Raw genomic sequence first — 17,381 nt, forward strand, 5'->3', positions numbered from 1 at the left:
CAGGGAGACTAATTAAAGTGGTGGAATATACATGATATGAAAACAAATGGAGCTTCAAAATCTATTGAAATCATATTGAAAAGACCTGCATCTATTTTCTGATGATCAAAAGTACAGAACCTGCACACAGCAGTGTAATTTAAAAAAAAAAATACTTTGTGGAAGTGTTTTGCATCATTGCATTTTATTTCATCATATTTCATTTGTAAGAGTGAAACGCTGAATTATGCATGCTTTAAAAAATGAATGCTTCAAAGGTTTATCTGCTTGACCTTTGGAGTATATAGGCCAAAATTTGTACATTTACATTTTTTTGTAAAGCACACTGAGCCACATTTCTTCTATGCTTATTTTCAATCTTGCGAAGAGTCAGATGAGAAGATCGATACAACTCTCACTTGTATCTGGTTTATCAGGGTTATATGCTGAGCTATTAATGTCGAACTGAAATGAAATAGCATGTTCTATTTCCTACAGCGTACATATCAGCTCTGTAAATCACTGAGTTCTCCAAAAATTCACCAGGGAAATTGCACTGCTAACTTCAGTTTGCAGGCCACACAGCTAATCAGCTGCTCAGATGCAGCACATTAAACAGCATATAGCCCAAGCATGCTTGCAAACATCACTTGGGTCCGATTGGATGCGGCTGTGGTCCTTACCCATTCAATACCACTCACAACACATTGTCTACCCATAACATGTAAACTACAACACACGTTTGTGTACTTTGTCTTTCGCTCGCTACGGTGGCCAGCACCCTGACAGCCAGCCAGCTGCTGTCAATCAAACACCGAATCAGACCATGATTACACTCGGTTTTAAAATGCCTTTCAGTGATCCGAGCACAAGTGGACAGCCTAGACACATCGCTCTTTACACCTGTCTCTTTTGTGCGTCTCCAGCTGACCACTTGTTCTCCGAACTGTATACGAACTGTAGCTTCATATTGAACGGACACAAATGAAAGTGGTATCAATCTTCTCATTAATGCTGTAAAAAAACAGCTTGTTACAATAATAGTTTGAGAGCAGAATTCATTATATATCACTTCATTCAACATACTATACTGTGACTTTCTATCACTTTTTTCAACGTACTGTACTATGACTTTTTAACACTTTTTTTTATATAATATACTATGACTTTTTTCGACATACTATACTATGACTTTTTTCAACATATAATACTATCACTTTTCATCACTTTTTTCGACACACAATACTATGACTTTTATTGAAATACTTTATTATTACTTTTAATTACTTCATTCAACATTCTACACTATGACTTTTTATCACTTTTTTCGACATACTATACTATGACTTTTTTCGAGACACTATACTATGACTTTTTTCGACATAATATACTATCACTTTTTCATCACTTTTTTCGACGTACTACACCATGACTTTTTTTTATCACTTTTTCGAATACTATACTATGACTTTTTAACACTTTCATTTTTTACATAATATACCAACACGGTTGATTTGTGTACAAAAACACGTTTATCTCATTTTTTTCGTGGTGGCCAGCACGAAATGGGAACCATCTATACGGAGGTTGGGTTTAGGAAAAGATGAATGGGGAAAGGACAACTCACACGCCGGGAGATGGCCACGGGGGACGCGCGACAATAACGGGAAGGTTGTGATTAGGAAAACAACAATGGGGAAAGAAAACGCAATACGCGGGACACGATCCCCGGTCCCCGGGATGAAAGTCCTGTGTTGTTTGACCCATCGACCACCACAACCAACCTCTTTACGCAGATTTTCGGCATTTCATACTACTCACTACCGTAGTCATGCTGTGGTCACGACATATGCTTCCCATTGAAATACATTAGTTTACATTTTCGTGCTGACCACCACAAAAACAACGTGCCCGTTTCGTACACGAATCAATAGATTAAATAACGTGACCATTTCACAAACTGCCGTGAGACTAGGCTTGAATATACTATGACTTTATTCGACATACTATACTATGACTTTTTATCTATATACTATATACTATAGTATCACCTTTTATCAGTTTTTTTGACATGCTACACTATGACTTTTTTCGACATATGATATTATGACTTTTTATCGCTTTTTTTGACATACTTTATTATGACTTTTTTGAAATACTTTATTATTACTTTTTATTACTTCATTCAACATTCTATACCATGACTTTTCTATCACTTTTTTCGACATACTATACTATGACTTTTTATCACTTTTTTTGACATAATATACTATGACTTTTTTTCGACATAGTATAGTATAACTATTTTCGACATATAATACTATGACCTTTTATCACTTTTTTCGACATAGTATATATGGCTTTTTTCGACATACTACACCATGACTTTTTTCGACACTTTTTTCAACATTATATGCTGTGAGTTTTTATCACTTTTTTTGACATACTAGAACATTACTTTTTTATCACTATATTGACATAATATACTATGACTTTTTCAACATATAATATTATGACTATTTATCGCTTTTTCCACATACTATACTATCACTTTTCATCACTCTTTTCGACATGCAAATGCATGCAAATGAATGCATACTGACATACTGTACTATGACTTTTTAATCACTTTTTCCACATACTATACTATGACTTTTTTCGACATGCTTCACCTTGATTTTTTATCACTTGTTTCGACATACTATACTGAGTTTTTATAAGTTTTTTTCGACATACTATGCTATGACTATTTAATCACTTTTTTCGACATACTATATTGACTTTTTTATCACTTTTTTGACATACTAAACTATGACTTTTTATCACTTTTTCGACATACTACATTGTGACTTTTTCAATCACTTTTTTCAACATACTATACTATTCATTTTTATCACTTTTTTTGACTCACTATACTATGACTTTATTATCACTTTTTTCAACATCCTATACTATGACTTTTTTATCTATTCTATGACTTTTTATTACTTTTTCGACATGCTTCACCTTGACTTTTTAATCACTTTTTTCGACATACTATACTATGTCTTTTTATCACTTTTTTCGTTGTAATGTACTATGATTTTTCATCAATTTCAACTTACTATACCATGACTTTTTTCACATGCAATACTATGACTTTTTATCACTTTTTTTGTCATACTATACTATGACTTTTTATCACTTTTTCCACATACTATACTATCACTTTTCATCACTCTTTTCGACATGCAAATGCATGCAAATGAATGCAAATGCTTGCAAATGCTTGCTTTTTGTCGCATTTTTTGACATACTATACCGACTTTTTAATCACTTTTTCCACAAACTATACTATGACTTTTTTCGACATGCTTCACCTTGATTTTTTTATCACTTGTTTCGACATACTATACTATGTCTTTTTATCACTTTTTTTCGACTTAATGTACTATGATTTTTCATCAATTTCGACATACTATACTATGACTTTTTATAATTTTTTTCGACATACTATACTATGACTTTTTATAATTTTTTTCGACATACTACACTATGACTTTTTATCACTTTTTATCAATTTTTTTTGATGTACTATACTATTAATTATTTTCACATTTTTTGACTTACTATACTATGACTTTTTTTATCACTTTTTTCAACATACATATTGTGGTTCCATAGTGGCATCGTCGTAAGCACACTTGCAAATAGCACCACCAAGTTGTCAATGCAAACTTTAGCCCCGGTTCGATGTCCAGGCAAAGCAATTTTGCGTGGAGTTTACCACACTATGACTAAGGTTATCACTTTTTTCGACATATATACTCTGACTTTTTTTGAAGTACTTTACTATTACTTCTTATTACTTCTTATTTACTTTCTTTCTTATTGACTTTTTATCACTTTTTTCGACATACTATACTATGACTTTCTATCACTTTTTTCGACATACTATACTATGACTTTTTATCACTTTTTTCGACATTCTATACTATGACTTTTTATACCTTTTTTCAACATACTATACTATCACTTCCCATCACTTTTTCGACATGCTATATTGTGACTTTTTATCACTTTTTTCGACATACTATACTATGACTTCTTATAAATTTTTTCGACATACTATACTAGGACTTTTTTATCACTTTTTTTAACATGCTATACTATGACTTTTTATACCTTTTTTCAACATACTATACTATCACTTCCCATCACTTTTTCGACATACTATATTGTGACTTTTTATCACTTTTTTCGACATACTACACTATAACTTTCCATCACTTTTTTCGACATACTATGACTTTTTATCACTTTTTTCGACATACTACACTATAACTTTCCATCACTTTTTTCGACATACTGTATTATGACCTTTTATCACTTTATTCAACATACCATACTATGACTTTGTATCACTTTTTTTAGCAAAGTATACTATGACTTTTTCATCAATTTCGACATACTATACTATGACTATTTCCACATACTATACTATGTCTTATATCACTTTTTTCAATGTATTATACTATGACTTTTTATCACTTTTTTGACATAATATACTATTAATTTGTATCACTTTTTTTGAGACACAATACTACGACTTTTTTTGACATACTATACTGTGGTTCTATGGTGGCATTGTGGCAAGCACATCTGCAAATACCACCAGTAAGTTGTCACTGCACACTTTATCTCTGGTTTGATCCAGTCCAGGCAAAGCAATATTGTTTGGACATTGCTTGTTCTCCAAACTTTCTTTGACATACTGTACTATGACTTCGGTTATCACTTTTTCAACATACTATTCTATGACTTTTTTACCACTATTTTCGACATGCTATACTATGACTTTTCATCACTTTTTTCGACATACTATACTATTTATTTGTATCACTTTTTTCGACACACTATACTATGACTTTTTTCGAGACACTATACTATGACTTTTTTACCACTATTTTCGCCATAGTATATTATTACTTTTTTTAATCACTTTTTTCGACATACTATACTATGACTTTTTTATCACTATTTTCGACATGCTATACTATGACTTTTCATCACTTTTTCGACATACTATACTATTTATTTGTATCACTTTTTTCGACACACTATACTATGACTTTTTTCGAAACACTATTCAATGACGTTTTTCGACATAATATACTATGACTTTTTCATCAATTTCGACATACTATACTATGGCTTTTTATAAATTTTTTCGACATATTATACTATGACTTTTTTATCACTTTTTTCGACATACTATACTATGACTTTTTATCTCTGTTTTCGACATACTATACTATGAATTTTTCATCAATTTTGACATACTATACTATGACTTTTTTATCCCACTTTTCGACATACTATACTATGACTTTTTATCACTTTTTTTGACACACTATACTATTCATTTTTATCACTTTATTCGACATACTATACTATGACTTTTTATCACTTTTTTCAACATACTATACTATGACTTTTTTATCACTTTTTTCGACATGCTATACTATGACTTTTTATCACTTTTTTTGACATACTATTTTAAGACTTTTTTATCACTTTTTTTCGACATGCTATACTATGACTTTTATCTCTTTTTTCGACATAATATACTATGACTTTTTCAACAATTTTGACATACTATACTATGACTTTTTTATCACACTTTTCGACATACTATACTATGACTTTTTATCACTTTTTTCGACATACTATACTATGACTTTTTATCACTTTTTTCAACATACTATACTATGACTTTTTATCACTTTTTTTGACACACTATACTATTCATTTTTATCGCTTTATTCGACATACTATACTTTGACTTTTTATCACTTTTTTCAACATACTATACTGTGACTTTTTTATCACTTTTTTCGACATGCTATACTATGACTTTTTATCAATTTTTTTGACATACTATTTTAAGACTTTTTTATCACTTTTTTTCGACATGCTATACTATGACTTATCACTTTTTTTGACATACTATACTATTCATTTTTATCACTTTTTTTTCGACATATTATACTATGACTTATCACTTTTTTTGACATACTATATTATTCATTTTTATCACTTTATTCGACATACTATAATATGACTTTTGATCACTTTTGTCAACATACTACACTATGACTTTTTATCACTTCTTTCGACATACTATACTATGATATTTTATCACTTTTTTCACATACTATACTATGACTTTTATTACTTTTTTCGACACACTATTCTATGACGTTTTTCGACATACTATACTATGGCTTTTTATACATTTTTTCGACATACTATACTTTGACTTTTTATCATGTTTTTTTGACATATACTATGACTTTTTTTATCACCTTTTTCCGACATCCTATACTATGACTTTTTATCACTTTTTTCGACATACTATACAATGACTTTTTATCACTTTTTTCGACATACTATACTATGATTTTTTATCACCTTTTTTCGACATAATATACTATGACTTTTTCATCAATTTTGACATACTATACTATGACTTTTTTATCACACTTTTTGACATACTATACTATGACTTTTCATCACTTTTTTCGACATACTATACAATGACTTTTTATCACTTTTTTCGACATACTATACTATGACTTTTTATCACTTTTTTTGACACACTATACTATTCATTTTTATTACTTTATTCGACATACTATACTATGACTTTTTATCACTTTTTTCAACATACTATACTATGACTTTTTTATCACTTTTTTCAACATGCTATACTATGACTTTTTATCACTTTTTTGACATACTATATTAAAGACTTTTTTATCAATTTTTTCGACACCCTATACTATGACTTATCACTTTTTTTGACATACTATACTATTCATTTTTATCACTTTTTTTTCGACATACTATACTATGACTTATCACTTTTTTCAACATACTATACTATTCATTTTTATCACTTTATTCGACATACTATAATATGACTTTTGATCACTTTTGTCAACATACTACACTATGACTTTTCATCACTTTTTTCGACATACTATACGTTTTATTTGTATCACTTTTTTCGACACACTATACTATGACTTTTTTCGAGACACTATACTATGACTTTTTTCGACATAATATACTATGACTTTTTCATCAATTTCGACATACTATACTATGACTTTATAAATTTTTTCGACATACTATACTGTGACTTTTTTATTACTTTGTTTGACATAATATACTATGAATTTTGTCACATACTATACTATGACTTTTATTACTTTTTTCGACATGGTATACTATGATATTTTCTCACTTTTTTCACATATTATACTATGACTTTTTATCACTTTTTTCGACACACTATTCTATGACGTTTTTTTCGACATAATATACTATGAATTTTGTCACATACTATACTATGACTTTTATTACTTTTTTCGACATGGTATACTATGATATTTTATCACTTTTTTCACATATACTATGCACTGCTACCTGCAAATAGCACCACCAAGTTGTTCGATCACCAGTCGAGGCAAAGCAATTTTGCTTGGAGTTTGCTTATTCTCCAGACTTTCTTTTACATACCATACTATGACTTAGGTTATCACTTTTTTCGACATATATACTCTGACTTTTTTTGAAGTACTTTACTATTACTTTTTAATACTTCTTATTTAATTTCTTTCTGATTGACTTTTTATCACTTTTTTCGACATACTATACTATGACTTTTTATCACTTTTTTCGACATTCTATACTATGACTTTTTATACCTTTATTCAACATACTATACTATCACTTTCCATCACTTTTTCGACATACTATATTGACTTTTTTAATCACTTTTTTCGACATAGTATGACTTTTTAATCACTTTTTTCGACATAATATACTATGACTTTTTCATCAATTTCGACATACTATACTATGACTTTATAAATTTTTTCGACATACTATACTGTGACTTTTTTATTACTTTGTTTGACATAATATACTATGAATTTTGTCACATACTATACTATGACTTTTATTACTTTTTTCGACATGGTATACTGTGATATTTTATCACTTTTTTCACATATACTATGACTTTTTATCACTTTTTTCGACACACTATTCTATGACGTTTTTCGACATATTATACTATGACTTTTTCATCAATTTCGACATACTATACTATGGCTTTTAATAAATTTTTTCGACATATTATACTATGACTTTTTTATCACTTTTTTCGACATACTATACTATGACTTTTTATCACTTTTTTCGACATACTATACTATGACTTTTTATCACTTTTTTCGACATACTATACTATGATTTTTTATCACCTTTTTTTCGACATAATATACTATGATTTTTTCATCAATTTCGACATACTATACTATGACTTTTTTATCACACTTTTCGACATACTATACTATGACTTTTTATCACTTTTTTCGACATACTATACTATGACTTTTTATCACTTTTTTTGACATACTATACTATTGATTTTTATCACTTTATTCGACATACTATACTATGACATTTTATCACTTTTTTGACACATTATACTATTGATTTTTATCACTTTTTTCGACATACTATACTGTGACTTTTTTATTACTTTGTTTGACATAATATACTATGAATTTTGTCACGTACTATACTATGACTTTTATTACTTTTTCGACATGGTATACTATGATATTTTATCACTTTTTTCACATATACTATGACTTTTTATCACTTTTTTCGACACACTATTCTATGACGTTTTTCGACATATTATACTATGACTTTTTCATCAATTTCGACATACTATACTATGGCTTTTTATAAATTTTTTCGACATATTATACTATGACTTTTTTATCACTTTTTTCGACATACTATACTATGACTTTTTATCTCTTTTTTCGACATACTATACTATGATTTTTTATCACCTTTTTTCGACATACTATACTATGACTTTTTTCATCACTTTTTTCGACATACTATACTATGACTTTTTTTATCACACTTTTTCGACATACTATACTATGACTTTTTATCACTTTTTTTCGACATACTATACTATGACTTTTTTATCACTTTTTTTCGACATACTATACTATGATTTTTTATCACTTTATTCGACATACTATAATATGACTTTTGATCACTTTTGTCAACATACTACACTCTGACTTTTTTATCACTTTTTTCTACATACTACTTTGTACGACTTTTTCAACACTTTCTTTCGACATAATATACTATGATTTTTCATCAATTTTGACATACTATACTATGACTTTTTATAATTTTTTTTCAACATACTATACTATGACTTTTTTCAATCACTTTTTTCAACATACTATACTATAATTTTTTCATCACTTTTATCGACATGCTATACTATGACTTTTTATCAATTTTTTCGACATACTATACCATGACTTTTTATCACTTTTTTTGACATACTATACCATAACTTTTGTATCACTTTTTTCGACATACTATACTATGACTTTTTGTGACATACTACACTATGAATTTTTTTCACATACTAAACTATGACTTTTTATCACTTTTTTCGCATACTATACTATGAATTTTGTCCCATACTATACTATGACTTTTATTACTTTTTTCGACATAGTATACTATGATATTTTATCACTTTTTCACCTATTATACTATGACTTTTTATCACTTTTTTCGACACACTATTCTATGACGTTTTTCGACATAATATAGTATGACTTTTTCATCAATTTCGACATACTATACTATGGCTTTTTATGAATTTTTTCGACATACTATACTATGACTTTTTATCATGTTTTTTCAACATATTAAACTATGACTTTTTTATCACTTTTTTCGACATACTATACTATGACTTTTTATCACTTTTTTTGACACAATATACTATTGATTTTTATCACTTTATTCGACATACTATACTATGACATTTTATCACTTTTTTCAACATACTATACTATGACTTTTTATCACTTTTTTGACATGCTATATTAAGACTTTTTTTTATCACTTTTTTAAACATACTATACTGTGACTTTTTATCACTTTTTGTCGAAATACTGTACTATGACTTTTTATCACATTTTTTCAACATAATATACTATGACTTTTTCATCAATTTCGACATACTATACTATGACTTTTTTATCACATTTTTAAACATACTATACTATGACTTTTTATCACTTTTTTCGACATACTGTACTATGACTTTTTATCACTTTTTTTGACACACTATTCATTTTTATCACTTTATTCGACATACTATACTATAACTTTTTTATCACTTTTTTCAACATACTATACTATAACTTTTTTTATCACTTTTTTTGACATACTATATTAAGACTTTTTTATCACTTTTTTTGACATACTATACTATTAATTTTTATCACTTTATTTGACATACTATAATATGACTTTTGATCACTTTTGTCAACATACTATACTATGACTTTTTTATCACTTTTTTCTACATACTACTTTGTACGACTTTTTCAACACTTTCTTTCGACATAATATACTATGACTTTTTCATCAATTTTGACATACTATACTATGACTTTTTATAATTTTTTTCAACATACTATACTATGACTTTTTTCAATCACTTTTTTCAACATACTATACTATGACTTTTTTTCATAATTTTTTTCGACATGCTATACTATGACTTTTTATAATTTTTTTGACATACTATACTATAACTTTTTATCACTTCTTTTGACATACTATACTATGACTTTTGTATCACTTCTTTCGACATACTATTCTATGATTTTTTGCGACATACTACACTATGAATTTTTTTCACATACTAAACTATGACTTTTTATCACTTTTTTCGCATACTATACTATGAATTTTGTCCCATACTATACTATGACTTTTATTACTTTTTTCGACATAGTATACTATGATATTTTATCACTTTTTCACCTATTATACTATGACTTTTTATCACTTTTTTTCGACACACTATTCTATGACGTTTTTCGACATAATATAGTATGACTTTTTCATCAATTTCGACATACTATACTATGGCTTTTTATGAATTTTTTCGACATACTATACTATGACTTTTTATCATGTTTTTTCAACATATTAAACTATGACTTTTTTATCACTTTTTTCGACATACTATACTATGACTTTTTATCACTTTTTTCGACATACTATACTATGACTTTTTTCATCAATTTCGACATACTATACTATGACTTTTTATCAATTTTTTCGACATACTATACTATGACTTTTTTATCACTTTTTTCTACATACTATTCTATGACTTTTTCAACACTTTCTTTCGAAATAATATACTATGACTTTTTCATCAATTTTGACATACTATTCTATGACATTTTATAATTTTTTTCGACATACTATACTATGACTTTTTTTAATCACTTTTTTCACATACTATACTATTACTTTTTATCACTTTTTTCAACATACTATACTATGACTTTTCATAAACTTTCTTTGACATACTATTATACTATGACTTTTTATCACTTTTTTCAACATACTAAATCATAACTTTTTTATCACTTTTTTCTACACGCTATGACTTTTTATCACTTTTTTCGACATACTATAGTATGACATTTTATCACTTTTTTCAACATACTATACTATGACTTTCCATCACTTCTTTCACATACTGTACTATGACTTTTTATCACTTTTTTCAACATACTATATGATGACTTTTTATCACTTTTTTCGACATACTATACTATTAATTTTTATCACTTTTTGCAACATACTATACTATTAATTTGTATCACTTTGTTCAACATACTATACTATTAATTTGTATCACTTTTTTCCACATACTATACTATGTCTTTTTACCACTTTTATCCACATACTATATTATGACTTTTTTTGACATACTATACTATGACTTTTTTATCATTTTTTCGACATACTATGCTATGACTTTTTTATCACTTTTTTCAACATACTATACTATGACTTTTCATAAACGTTTTTTGACATACTATACTATGACTTTTTATCACTTTTTTCAACATACTATACTATGACTTTTTATCACTTTTTTTGAAATGCTATATTAAGACTTTTTTATCACTTTTTTAAACATACTATACTGTGACTTTTTATCACTTTTTTCGACATACTATACTGTGATTTTTTAATCACCTTTTTTCAACATAATATACTATGACTTTTTTTATCAATTTCGACATACTATACTATGACTTTTTTATCACACTTTTCGACATACTATACTATGACTTTTTAATAATTTTTTTCGACATACTGTACTATGACTTTTTATCACTTTTTTTGACACACTATTCATTTTTATCACTTTATTCGACATACTATACTATTAATTTGTATCACTTTGTTCAACATACTATACTATTAATTTGTATCACTCTTTTCCATATACTATACTATGTCTTTTTACCACTTTTTTCCACATACTATATTATGACTTTTTTCGACATACTATACTATGACTTTTTTATCACTTTTTTCAAAATACTATGCCATAACTTTTTTATCACTTTTTTCTACACGCTATACCATGACTTTTTATCACTTTTTTTGACATACCATACTATAACTTTTTATCACTTCATTCACTATACTATAATATGACTTTTTATCACTTCTTTCACATACTGTACTATTAATTTTTATCACTTTGTTCAACATACTTTTTTTGACATACTACACTATAACTTTTGATCTCTTTTTTCAACATTTTATACCATGTCTTTTTTATCACTTTTTTCGACATACTATACTATGACTTTCCATCACTTCTTTCACATACTGTACTATTAATTTTTATCACTTTGTTCAACATACTATACTATTAATTTGTATCACTCTTTTCCACATACTATATTATGACTTTTTTTGACATACTATACTATGACTTTTTTATCATATTTTTGACATATTATGCAATGACTTTTTTATCACTTTTTTCGACATACTATACTATGACTTTTTTCAACATAGTAGTAGTTTCACAATGCAAAAATCTGTTTTTTCAGATTAGTACACATACATTTAGTGTATTATAATTATTAGCGGATCTTTAGGATTGACATATTTTCAACATACTACTACTATGCTATGCTGACTTTTTTCGACAAGCTATATGACTTTAAATTACTTTTTCCTACATACTACACTTTGCATTTTTATCACTTTTTCCGACATACTATACTATGTTTTTTATCACTGATTTCAACATACTACTACTATGCTATGCTCACTTCTTTCGACAAACTATACTATGACTTTTTATGCCGTTTTAAGACATACTATACTATGACTTTTTATCACTTTTTAATACACTATGAATTCATCCAACATATGTTTTCTTTTGACATGTATACTAAGACTTTTTAAGATTTGTCTATATATTTTAGGCCTTTCTTTGGTAGGTCAGCTTACACATAAAAGGTGAGAGAGAGGAGGAATGACATGCAGTAAAAGGCCTCAGTTCAGAATTGAACCGGCAGCAAGGACGTAGCCTTTGTACATGGGGTGCCCACCTTACCAGGTGAGCTACTTCTTTTTTTTTTTCTTCAGATTATTTAGTTGGCCATTTTCAGCCTTCATTTTTGACAGGACAGCTGCAGACATCAAAGTGGAGAGAGAGGGGGGACTGAAGACATGAAAGTGGAGAGAGAGGGGGGAATGACGTGCAGCAAAGGGCCGTAGGTCGGAGTCGAACCCAGGCCTACTATGTTTAAACGTAATCCCTCTATATATGGGCGCCCACTCTACCAACTGAGCTATCTGGGCACCACTTCTGAATCACTTGATTGACATACTATACTTTTTTCGATATACTATACTACGACATTTTTAAGACTTTTCCCGACATACTATGACTTCTTTTGACATACCATATTATGACTTTTTAATGGCTTTTTTTGACATGCTATACTATGACAATGTTTTACATACTGTACTACGACTTTATCACTTTTTTCAGCATACTATATTATTACTTTTTTTATTACTTTTTTCAAAATACTATACTATGACTTTTTTCCCATCCATTTACCATTTTATCAACTCATTCTTTACTCTTTCAGTTACTTCTTCATCCAAATTAAAGCTGGCATTTCAGTTCAGCATCATCTTTTACAAAAACGTTCATACAATATTGGTCTTTTCAACTCTGTCTTTTCTTTTACAAATATTTTTGTTAAAGATTATTTTGTGGGCATTTCCGCCTTTAATGGATAGGACAGCTATATATATATATATATATATATATATGAAAGGGGAGAGAGAGGGGGAAGACATGCAGGCAATTGTCACAGGTCTGACTCAAACCCTGGACCTTCTGCATCGAGAAATAAACCATTTGTATATGTGTGCCTGCAATACCAACTGAGCTAACCCAGCCACTGCTTTTATGCATTTTAAACAGCAATTCAGTGTAGAGACAGCTTTTCAAAAGAACATCGAAATATTCCACTTATGTTTTATACATTAGTGGTAATATTCAAAATTTCATTGAAATTCTTACTAATTAAAACCATTCCCACTTTTCCAACTATTCTCACTACTTCACCTTCTTCTTACATAATCATGCCAGCAATCCAGTTTAGCTTTAGCAATTTAGCTTTTCAGCATTCACAATCAATTTCTGCAGGAAATGCATTTTGTACTTACACTTGTTATCTGATACAGACCAGAAAAAAAATAGCTTGCTTTTGTTATTTGACATCAGAAATGTGTAGGCGCATTGCAGAAATCATTTCTTTACATACAGTTGTCTCATGTACACAGATACTGCAACTGCAGATGAAATTTCGACTGATAGACTGATCAAATGACTTCCTGACACACAGACTGAATGACAGACTACCATTCAATGGCCACAGCATCCCCGCAGTGGAACCAACAGCACATACACGCAAAAAGCCTTCCCTGACCATAATGATGGCAGCGCGTGCCATTTTCTCCCGAGGGTCCACATGCTCACAGCACCTGACAGAGGGCACGACTTAGAAGTTTCATTGCACGGATTAATAGCGTCTTTACGGCCGTGCTTCCTCCCCCATTGTATTCCCACAGAGCTCTTGATTTGGGCTTTTATAAAGTGAGTGCATAGGCACAGCACTGGAGCTCCTGCCTTTGTCTCTCTTCGGGCCATCTGCAAGCAGTAAATCCACATTATACCACTATTATGAAGGGCATGTTGAGAGAACCATGGGGGTGGCTTTAAGAGATGCTTTAAGAGATAATTGCTTGACCATACTAAGATACCTTTGATAGTTCTATAAGCCTTTTCTACATTTGATCTTTTTTGGTCCCTTGAGTCAGATTTTGTGATTTTTCTCTCTCTCCAGAGACGTGTCGATGACTATAAACAGGCCGTCTTATCAATTACCTTTAGGATGATAAAGAAAGAAGATGAGGACCATATGTTTTGGGATTCAAGCATGTGTTTACATGTGTTTTTCAAATCTGTTTAGGGTGGGGTTTTTAGGGCTCCACAGGTGTACACGGAGCCCTTCCCTGGGACCGTTTCACATGTGACAGGACCCAGCAGATGACCCGCTGACATGGTCACATCGTTGCGGACCCAAAGACAAATCACCTTTTTAAAAGACACTTTTAGAGACACTCTGAAAAGCAACCAGATGGGGCCTGGAAAATCTTGTGCCTTCTTTTATTCTCCATCTGCAATCATTCAGCTTGATTCGCTCTCTCTTTTGTGATGCGTGAAATGTTGTGCAAGGATTTATAAAAAATGTAGCGGCGGACAGATGTTTGAACTTAAAAAATGTGAAAAGTGAGAATTATCTTTAAGAGTCTGTTTATATGATCACAACATGAGTTCTCTCTTCTCCACATCAAAGACGATGCATTCAATACCCATTTCTAGGTCACACTAAGAGCTCTTTTTCTTCATCGAAAAATACTCCAAGACATCCCAAGCAATCATTCTTCCATTGTTTGCTGTAAATGTTTTGGTATGTATGCAGAATGTTTATGTTAAAGTACATTGTAGCGCACATTAGGGATGCTCTTAATGGGCTACAGTAAAAGCCCTGGCTAGTCAAGAGTTCAGGCAGGTGCAGACTCTTACAGTAGCTAAAGGAGCCTGGCACTGGAGATGAGTTCATGACAATCACTGTGAGGCTTTTAGACGCCTTTTCCAAGCTCAATCTTCATTTCCCCTGACACTGATTTTGCAATAAGGATCCGGAGAAAAGGGGAATGTCCATCTATTCATTTTAATGATCCCTCATTATTGACTGCTGGCAGGGAGGGGGCGGGCAAAGGTAATGATTCTTTGTCTTTGCTGGCCAATCACTCCTCTTAAAGGAATAAGACTCTAAATAAGGCCACTAATGGATGCCCAGTATGACCTAAAGCTGACCCCACATGCAACCAATGCGAACTGACTTCCCGACATAAAGGAGTGAGAGTCCGCTGCTTTAGTTATTTCTCTCTTTTTAGTGGGTTGGTTATGATTTGTCCAATAGGAGGAGGAATTGTTATTAAATGTCTGCGCTGCGGATGAGGGTGTGGCTAGTCCACACAGCATTCCGGGATGTGAGAAAAACGTGCTCTGGTTTATTGGCATTTCTTTAAACAACGGTCTTGGGCAGTGCTAAGCGCCGGACGGAGCAATGGTACCTCTTCAAAATAGCCTCGGGAAGGAACTTGTTTTGGTGGAACGTGCTTGTTCAAAAGTTGTTTTAGTCGTGCAACAGAAAACTCAGATTGGACAGATAGTCTAGCTAGCTGTCTGGATTCACCCTGCAGAGATCAGTTAAGTTAAGATTAGAGGAGCAGTTAACCATAGTCCTCATAAATCCACCGGAGTTTATAATGCCAACACAAAGAAAGCGGAAGGTGTGAGACATTTGGCTTAAAAAGAGGGCAGAATTTCTGCCGGCACCTGAACAATCAGTACGTCGTCGATATAGACTAATTTAATGGTGAACCATCTGAGAAGCTGTCATTGGAAACTTTGTTGGAAAAGGGCAGGCACTTTCAAAAAATACCTGGCAGGTTAGGGTCTGTCTATCAAACTCTTGACCAAGCCAGCCGGTTGAAGAGCGAAAAACATCTTTTCTGTGCTAAAATCCTTCAGTGCTGTTCTTTTCTCTTCTTTCTCTTCAGTTCTGATATAGCTGAGGCTATTGCAGCATCTACACTGACCACTTTAGGAGCCACCATTGTTGTTTTGGTCGAACAGTGGCCTCTCTATATCGTGACACACACCTAAACCACGACAGCAGCTCTTTGCAAGAAAGGAAACCATCAATCATCACCATAATTTCCCAAAATGTTAGGTATTCTTTAAAAAACCTTTTTCCCACTGAACTTTTTTAAAATACAGATATGTTATCTGCACCCGCAGCATG

The sequence above is a fragment of the Sander vitreus genome, chromosome 6 (assembly GCF_031162955.1).
Source record: "Sander vitreus isolate 19-12246 chromosome 6, sanVit1, whole genome shotgun sequence".
Lineage (NCBI taxonomy): Eukaryota > Metazoa > Chordata > Actinopteri > Perciformes > Percidae > Sander > Sander vitreus.